The following is a 10,012-nucleotide window of genomic DNA, read 5'->3' as shown; positions in this document are numbered from 1 at the left end:
ACGGGACATGCCGCAAAAGTTCAGCTTATTGGACGCAGTGGCTTAAATTCCCCAACAGGGGAGGAAAAAAAAAATAAGAATTGTCATGTGTCTAGTCGGATCATGCTGCCCGTTTAAAGTATTTGAGCTAACGAGACTAACGAAACTCCTGTTACGCAGGGGCCGTTCAGGGGCGTAGATATCGATGTTTGCCAATATGTTATATGAATCGATTTCACCTTTGAGCAATTTTGCAACAAAAGTGGCTTGCGACGCATAACGCCGGTCCTCCAGAGTATCGATCCCCAATAAACGACAGCGTTCCACATATGGAGGCAGGTTTTCCGGATCACGCCAGGGAAGATTTCTCAGGGCATATCGCACGAATTTCTTCTGCACGGATTCAATTCGAGTGATCCAGCTTCTGTGAAATTGACACCATACCACAGCAGCAAATTCCAGAATGGAACGTACCAGAGCACAGTACAATGACTTCAAGCACAGTGGGTCTCTGAATGCTTGGCTCATCTTAAGAACAAACCCAAGCTGTTTGTTTGCTCTCGAGACGATGTCGTTAATGCACGTTGAATGTCAGCTCTTCGTCTAGCAGAACACCCAGATCACGGACACATTGCATTCGTTCTAGTGTGGTTCCGCACAGTGTATATGGGAAACGAATTGGATGTCGCTTCCCACTGAACTATATAACATGGCACTTTTCTACACTGAACGTCAAACAGTTTCTTGAGCACCACGATTCGAAGGTATTTAGTAGCACCTGCAGACAATGACAATCGTCCAATCCACTAACAACGATGTATACTTTGGCGTCATTGGCATAAAAGAGTCTGGTCCCTGGAGGAAGAATGAGAGATGCATCGTTGACGAAAAGCGAAAACAGTAGTGTTCCAAGGTTGCTCCCTTGTGGCACTTCCCGAGCAGGAGAAAATAGCTGAAGAATAACTAACTCAGGTATGGAAAACCGAATACCTACAACCTGAATGAGGTATTAAGTAGCCCTGCATAAGAGGTAAAATACCTAAAATAATAACTAGTGTGTATTCTGTGCATAGCGCGTGAATAATGACATCAGGTATGGTAATACCTAAATAATAATCGGTGATTTTTCCATACAAATAGCGAGTTTTCCATAATTGAATAATACCTCAATCAGTCCTCAACACAAAACCAATAACTCGTTGAGGTATTGTATCGATACCTACAGAATACCAAAACAAGTTATTTTCAATACCTGGACAACCGACCAGTACCTTGTCTTGGTATGATACCTGATTTTGGTATGCTCCAGTTATGTGGTAGTTATTCATTCCTGCTCGGGTTCGGATAGATTTGTGAACGGCCTCGATTCGCACGTGCCGATCTTCACACACAGTGATCGTCTGGTAAGGTATGATTCGAACCAATCAATAAAGCCAGCTGTTACACCACATTTTGCATTTTGTTTATGGAGAAGGATTCGATGATCTACGCGGTCAAATGCTGCTTTGAAATTGCATCCATGGCACGTATGCATTCGGTTGAAAATCGACAAGGTTGGTGACGACGGATTTTTTAGGGGAGAATCCATGCTGATCTGTAGAGATGTAATGTTTGCAGCTATTGAGCAGGGAGTCGTTGATGATGATTTCAAAAGCCTTCGAACACACGCATAGTGAAGTAATACCACGATAATTACTCACGCCATGCTTATCAACTTTTTTAAAAATTGGAAAGAGATAAGATCTTTTCCAACTGCTCGGGAATACACACTGCCTAACAGAGCGATTGAAAAGAATTGTCAGCGGTATTTGCAAAGCTGAACATTTCTTCAAAAGGGCTGCTGGGATTCCATCTGGTCCTGGGCTGTATGAAGACTTCAGCTTTGATAAATACTGATCCTGCTACATTCTGCTCTGAAACCACAAACTTGTCGTAGTTGAAGGCGTCACGTGGAGTATCTTGTGAGGCAAGCTCAACCTGCGCAGACCCAGCTACGAAATTGTTGAAGGCGCGTTTGAACTGTGCAGCAAAAAGTTCACATTTATCGGCGGCACAGTTGGTTGTTACCTCATCAAGGTACATTGATGTTGGTAGGCCGTCTTTATTTCTTTTGGAGTTTACGAATGACCAAAAACGTTTTGGCTTGGTTCGGAGGCTCTGCTCTGTTCGAAACTTGTATTCTCGAGTTGTCCTGTCCAAATATAATTTGGCTTGTTGCGATCGATGATTACAATAGTAACGCAAAGCAGACGATCGGCGGCGTTTCAGCAGACCAAGTCGACCATTGTACCAAGGCGGTTTGCTGGGCGGCCGTCGCGGCGGGACGTGTGTCGTAACTGCTTGCAACACGGAGTTAGTGAAGAATCCAACAGCCTCGTCAATATCTTCCATTAACTCGAGCTGGCTCCAGTTGATTTGCATCAGTTCTGCATTCAAAGACTCGAAATCAGCTTTTCGAAAGTTGGACAAGCGACTTGGACCTCAATCGCTGGATGATGATTGTCAAGCGCTGTCAGCGCTACACCAGCTTCGGAAAGCGAAATATTCTGCAAAACTGCGTCATTAACAAGAACGAGATCGAGTGTCGAGTTGCTACTGTTCACCACAGTATTACCCTGGAAAAGCCCATGGAAACAGAATCCGTCCAATAGTGCCGAACTCGAAGGACACAGCCGGAAACGATGCAGATCTACCGAAAGCTGATTGTCTATATCCACGGACCAGTGGACATGAGACAGATTGTAATCGCCAAACTGGAGCACCAAGTCATTATCCGACAGGTTGTTGTGGACAGCAGCTATAGAGTCGATGTGACGATGAATGACATCAAGGCCGTTTTTTCGATCTGGCGGGAGGTAAAACACACCGATGCTTACGTTGTTAGCAGGCAGTATGACGTTTACCCAAACTTGTTCCAATCGGTCACTAACGGGCGCCGGGTTCAACGAACAGTTTAAATGTGAAGAAACAGCTATCAAAACTCCTCCACCCCTTGACTTGTTGCTATTATGTGCGCTACGGTCTGTTCTGAATACAGAGTAATCGGCCCCAAATAGTTGTGAAGAAAAAACACGATCATCTAGCCCAGTGGCGTAGCCAGAAATTTTCTCTGGGAGGGGTTTTCAATGGTCGTCGCAAAGCGCTTTATACTGAAAATTTGTTCCACAAATTTAGGCTCTGGGGGGGGTTAACCCTAAAACCCCCCCCCGTGGCTACGCCAAAGATCTAGCCAGGTCTCGGTTAGCACAATCACGTCGTAATCCAGCTCACTGACGGCCAAGAGGGGGATTGTGTTCATGTCAAACGACAGAGAAAGGATACCCGTTACGTGAATAGATCACCTTATAAAGCTGCGTTACGGCGTAAGATCTACCATAACCAATTTTGATTTCGTAATTTTCCAGCTTGGTTTAAATGCAGGAAAATTATAAAATCAAAATTTGGTTTACGTTTCTGTGTTTTGTTTTTTTTGTATATTGTTTTCCACTACCAATATACCATTTTTTCCGTGTTATTTGCTTGATTTTAACTTCAACTTAAATAAAATAACGATTTGTTTCAGTGCTGTACAGGTAAATAAGGTTGTAATTGTAATGTACGTCAATTAACATTTTAGTGGCCACCCAATAACGGGAATGCTTTTAGCAGCTGATTAAAAACAATAGAAGCGTCCATAGAGTAAACAATTTTTAGACAAAACCATCGTCTATCTATCCACAAAGTCAGCGTATTTTTTATTTTGTGTCAACTTATTCTGTTCTGCAGAAAACGACATTGAAACAGGAAGCACTACCAAAACGCCTTGGACGGCTCTACTGATTGCTCAAAACAACCGTAAAAAAGTTAATAGTAAACCATTATAAAACTAGAACCCGCCCGGTTTTGAATGAATTCCACATTTCGGCATCCCAAGAAACAGATCCTGAAGGAAATAGAGGAAAACTAGCAAAACCAATAAGCATGATATCATTTCACATAATAAAATCTTCTTTTGTGACATGGGCTGGAAAAATCAATAGAATGCCTTGTTAAATAACAAATATTTACATCAAATCACATTTACACATTGAACAACATGTAAATGGTTCGTTATAAAAAAATAGTACAAAAAAAGTTCAACAATGAACCGCAGTGCACAAATTACATCGACACGTTTTGGTGATACAGAAAAATAACATTTTTTGGAAATTTCTATAAATGTCATTTACGGGAAAAGGCTACAACCAAAGCAAAAAAAAAACAAGTCAGTATCCCCATTTTTTCTTATTACTGTTTGAGTGTATAGATGCTAGAGGTAGCTGAGAAACCATTTATTTTGACCAACGTACGATTTCACAGACGCAGAAAATGCGTGAAAGTAAACTCTGAAAAGTCGTACAAAGCAGTTGCTCCAACATCACTGCAAAAAAATACTGTACAAATTACTACGTTCAACTTTCTTAAATTTTATATTTTCCATGGACGTACATTGTTAAACCTTTATGATAGTTAAATTCAGATTGCCATTTTTAAAGATCATATATTTTTAAGAGCACATTCAAAGCATTCCCGTTATTTAGTGACCACCCGTTATGTATCATAATCATAATATTTATTGTTTCAGGTAAAATCAGGTAATTGGTCAATTATATAATTAAATATATTCAAATTATATGATACTTGGGATATTGGGAGGGGTAGCCTAAGGAAGCTAAATGAACTAGTTTCTGGACTGGGGTGTCACGAGATAACAACCATCGTGTTGTCTTCCGAAGGTCTCCAGTAAATTTAGCTTACTCTGCTACAACAAACCATCAGGTAGATCATTCCCTTCCTGTATGACTCTGCAGCCATACCCGAGCAGAGGAAAATATCATAATAATAACAACGGAATCACAAAACATGTTTTTATATCTCGGTTTGTTATTATTAACTTATTAAGTCATCACCGTTCCATAACATATTCTGTTGGGCAATCTTATTTTGTTATGATCGTGCTCTTGGTATATTGGTGCCAACTTATCAGCCTTTTGTTTTATAAGCACATTGAAAAGTATACCTGTTTTTTGTCCCCGTTTCAGTTAGGTATGAATACGAAAATAGAGAGTGTAATAGAGTGTTAGCCATTTTATGAAACCTTTTGGATGAACTGGTGGAATTCAACGACGGACAACACATTTTCGACAAAAAGGTAAAAAAATAAGTCATCAAGAACTCCATTGATTATTTTTAGACATTTTATTTTTATTGATTTCACTACATCGAGCCCACATAGATTAACTAGGATAAATGTGTTAATCAATGAGGTAGTAATGTAAATTAATCTTATAAACAATGAACCACCTAATAAAGGGTTTCAAAACGACGGTAGTTTTTCATCGTGAGTTGTTTGGAAAATAAACTAGAACTATTGTTTGTCTCTGTTTTCGATAAGAAATCGCTTGCGACAACAATAGCGTCCCAATTATGAATGAAACATTTAACAATAGATCCTATTGTTGCGTATCCCATTGAATGCATATGGGACTTTGGAGGAGTTTCTATCCGCGACAGAAAAAAAAGCAAATTTTGTTTTCAGATTGTTATTAATAACGAATTCATATCAAAATTTGTTATTGAAATATTTTCAAAATTCGCTGTTATTAAGTTGTTATTGAAACTAACAAAACATGTTATTTAACAGGTCTTCCAGGAACATTTTTTTGTTATAATATTTGTTATTTTGCCGCTTATGACAGCCAAGTTTATAACAGGATATGTTATGTAAATAACATGAAAATAACTCGTTCCGCTACTCAGTTATTTTTCCAAAATAACACATTTTATTATGCTGTTGCTATTCCCTTCTGCTCGGGTACACACCAAACGCTTTCAGCAATATTTTGCTGAATTTTGCCGAGCTGAAGGGTCTAGCAAAACTTTTTGCTGAACTTTCTGCAAAGTTTGCTGAATTTCAGTAAAACATTATTGCTGATCAGCAAAGTTTACTGAACAAATCAGCAAATTTTACTGGATTTCACCAATTTTTTTGCTGAAACCTTCAGCTTGGCAAAATTCAGCAAAATTTTGCTGAAACCCTATATCGATTTTTGGTGTGTAGGGTTGTGTTTCTACTCGTAGTAATCCAACTTTGACTGTTTCGGGGAAAATCGGACGGTTGAAGGTTAAGACTATTGCTCGGGTTGGTTCCTTGTTGGTCTTAAGAATTCGTCGTGCCGCAGTAACTCTTTGGGGATGTAGCTGTTCTACGATGTGCTCCTCGCTTTTCTTCATCAGATCGAGGGATATTGTTACACAACGACTCGAATTAAGGGTTGGGTCAAGCTTGATTTCTATTTCCGTACCATCACATAGTTTGGACATCTTCAGCAGTTTTTCCATCTGAAGCGGTTTCCTCGTACATATCACGTAGCGACTGCACTGAGCTTCGCTTTTAGCTGACTCAATTGGTCCAACAAGGTCTTGAATACTCTTTCCGATGACGAAAGGCTCGGTTGGTAGGCTTATTCCACCTTTTCCTGTCATGATCAAAGTGGTGATAGCTCCGAACTCATTTCTCCCACACTTGTGGAGGCCATATGCCGCTGTGCTATCTCAGTGCACGCTGATCATATGGCTGGTCAGTGGTCACCCTAAACGCTAATGTTAACCGCGTGTAGTGGCAGCAGTCACCTGCTGCCTACCCCGGGTGCGGTGGGAGAGGGAGTTAGGGATGGATACTAGCTTGGTTCAATCGGTATTTTCACTGAATCAATGGCGACGCACGGTTTTCCACTTCACTGCACTGCAGGGTTCGTCACTTGTTAGTTCAAATCTTTTCGCTACTTAATATCGTCAAAATGGGGAAGTACTATTATGTACCGCGAATGGAATCGCACTTCTGAAGTATGATACCCTGGTATCGGGCTCACTTCGAGACGCGATAGTTACGTTACACACACTTGTAACACGGGTTTTACCGCCGCGGGGCGTAGCGCTAGAGAGTTTCTTGCCGGGAGGCGTAGCTCTACTTTCTTTAGGGAAACAGAAAAAAACTTCCAGACACATACATAGAGGTTAAACAGAACGACTGTTATCTTCGGCTGCTGAACGTGAACTCACTGTTATGTTCGCATGAATAATGTATTCACTGTACTCCATTCTCCACCTGTAACACAGTGAATACATTTTCAAAGTAAAAATTTCGGTTTTGAACGAGAAAGCTGCTTTTGAGTTTTCAATTATGACGAATATATTGTCGGACCGCCACCAAACCGGACGACGCACAACCGAGTTGGGACGTGACCTGGCTCGCGACGTTTTCTGAATCATTTCTGGAGTGTCATTAGCAATACAGCGGCACTAGTCGCGAAAAAGCTACGACACTTGTGGACCAAGAAAATGACAATTTTTGATTGAATGTCGTCTCCATTCCAACCGGATAGACAATATCAATGACAAATTCTTCAACCATGGTCCGTTGCACAAATTTATTCTGGCCTGCCTACTCTCACACGAAATTTGACGTTTGAGAGGTGCCGACACCGCTCAAACGTCAAATTTCGTGTGAGAGTAAGCAGGCCAGAATGAATTCGTGCAGTGGACCATAAGGTTTTATTTTGATTTTGTTTTCAGCTGTGTTTCCAAGGAGATTTAGAAACACATGGAGGCGCAAGGGTGTTGGTACCTTGTTGGTTGCTGTCGGTCCATGTTAAGAGCCATCTTACTAATAGAGTTAATAAACTATAGAGGACGAATGTCGCTGCTGTTCCCTTTGTTCTCGTTCGCAAACATGTCGGGTATCTATCTGTCAAACTGCATACTTTTTAGCTTTGACACTTATATCACTGCCTATCTCCGCCAGCAAGAGATGTTGCGGCAGCGACGCCAGCGACATTCTTCCTCTATAGTTTATTACCTCTATTATCTTACTCCATGGCAGATAACTTCTGTTTGCATCACTTCCGTCTTAATGAACCAACTTTTAAAAACGCTAAAAGTCGATGAAAGTGCGTTAGATTCGTGAGTGTTTTCGCTGAAGTATCAAGCAAATACTGTTTAATTGTTGTTAATGTATGTCGTCTCTGGTTTGACAAAACAGTGCCACTAGGCTCGGTATTTCCGGAGCTAAAATCAATAACTTTGAAAGGACTGTGATATTGAATAACCAGCTAGTAACCAACGTAATAAATTTCCATTTGTTTAATTTATTCATCATTTTTAATTTTTAAATTAAGTAATAAATATCTTATATTTTCCCTTTTGGTTTGAATTGTTATTTTTTTTTGCATTTTTTCTGTTATTTCATTTTTTACTTAATAATCAATAATCGTAATCATAATAATAATAGTTGTTTTCTTCTTTCACTACATGTTTCTTCTTCTGCTCGTCATTTAACTTTCATCCACGCTCGTACAATATGTTCGCATGTTTCGCTTCGCATTTTGAGTACAAGAATTTCCTCCCTTCGTTAAGTGTGGTAAGTAATGTTAGTTTCTTTTTGCATTAATTGTAATTTTCATGTTTCCCTTTTTGCATCATTCAACTGTTCCTTCTTCTGCTTCTTTTTAACCATCAAATCGCGACTATGTACATTTAGAATTGTTTCCAACACTCTTCTCTCGTCTTGATTTTTTCTTATTCTTACTTTTATTCCTCGCGTTCTCGGCAGCGCTTGCTTGGTTGAGTGTCGATTGTTTATACCCTGCCCATGTATTGGTTTACCCCCACTTTATTCGTCTCGATTTTTACACATCGTTTTTACTCTCGTCAGCCATTGTTGGTTGCGGTTTTGCGTGAGTCTGTCTGTGTATGTGTGTGTATATAGTTACCGTTTATTTGTAAGTCGTGTCCGATCAATGGAAAATGTAATTGTGTTTTGCCTGTTTCGAAATGTGAAATTCCATAACTTTGCTATATTCGATAAAATTGCTGCTTGCTCTTTGCTACTATTTCCTTTGCTTTTTTATGGAACAAATGAAGAGAGGAAATGCTGATCGTTTCGCCGATCACGCTCGAGTGCGCTGGATTGGGGTTCGTTTCTTTTGTATTTTCAACTAATAAATTTAAGATATTCATAAATCTCTTTTACATTAATTATGTTCTGAGTAGTTTCATTAAGTTGCCACTTATTACTCTCATTCTTTTTTTGTTTTGTTGATTACTGACACTCGTATTGTTCGAACTCGTTTGAGCTTCTCGCCTCGTGGTTGGCGAGGGAGACAGATCTCAAAATTTTAACTAACATAAAGATAAAAATATAACTGTTTCTCATATTTTTGTTTCGAGTTTGTATCGATTAGTATACTAAATTCAGTGCGCCAATTAATCCAGAAACTGCCAGACTGCTGGTGAAAAGGGGTTTGTCTGTCTATTGGTTTGGCTGACGTCTTATTGGCACATCTGACGGACTACTTTACTGTATCATGGAACCTAACTTCAGACTGTTTGACTACATATTTTCAAGTCATTTTGACAAATTACGCACAAGTAAGATAAAGACAAAAATATCTTCTTCCTTGTTGACCTTGTTGTCGGCCATGTTAGCTCTGTCAAAATGATCTGGAAATTGTCAAACGTTTTAAGGTTAGGTTTATTGGTGTAATAAAGGGTTGGCCAATCATTACCCAAGTAACCATGCTGTTGAAGCTGTACGTATTTTGCGTATATAAAACGCATATATTGGCATGCATTGCCCTACATTAACCATTAAAGTTGAATTAAAGTTGCAAGTGGTGCCACTATTGCTGACTTACGATTATACTGGTATAATCGTAATTCAACAATAGTGGCGCCACTTCCCACTTTAATTCAACTTCAATGGTTTATATAGAGTAATGCATGTCAATATAGGTATATGCGTTATTTATGCAATACGTACAACTTCAACAGCGTGGTTACTTGGGTAATCAGCGCTGATCAGGGCCTACTTTGCCGCATGGCGTCTTGTGAGTGTGGTGACATCTGTTTGTTTACGTTAGTTCCCTGGCAGTGGTGAGCAGATATGACGACGTCACCGGATTCGTTTGGATGTGTGTTTGTGTTTAGATCAGAAACGGGATTTGTGACCGAAGTT

Source organism: Aedes albopictus, chromosome 2, assembly GCF_035046485.1.
Source record: "Aedes albopictus strain Foshan chromosome 2, AalbF5, whole genome shotgun sequence".
NCBI lineage: Eukaryota > Metazoa > Arthropoda > Insecta > Diptera > Culicidae > Aedes > Aedes albopictus.
The sequence above is the reverse complement of the archived record's forward strand: the minus strand, read 5'-3'. Positions refer to the sequence as shown.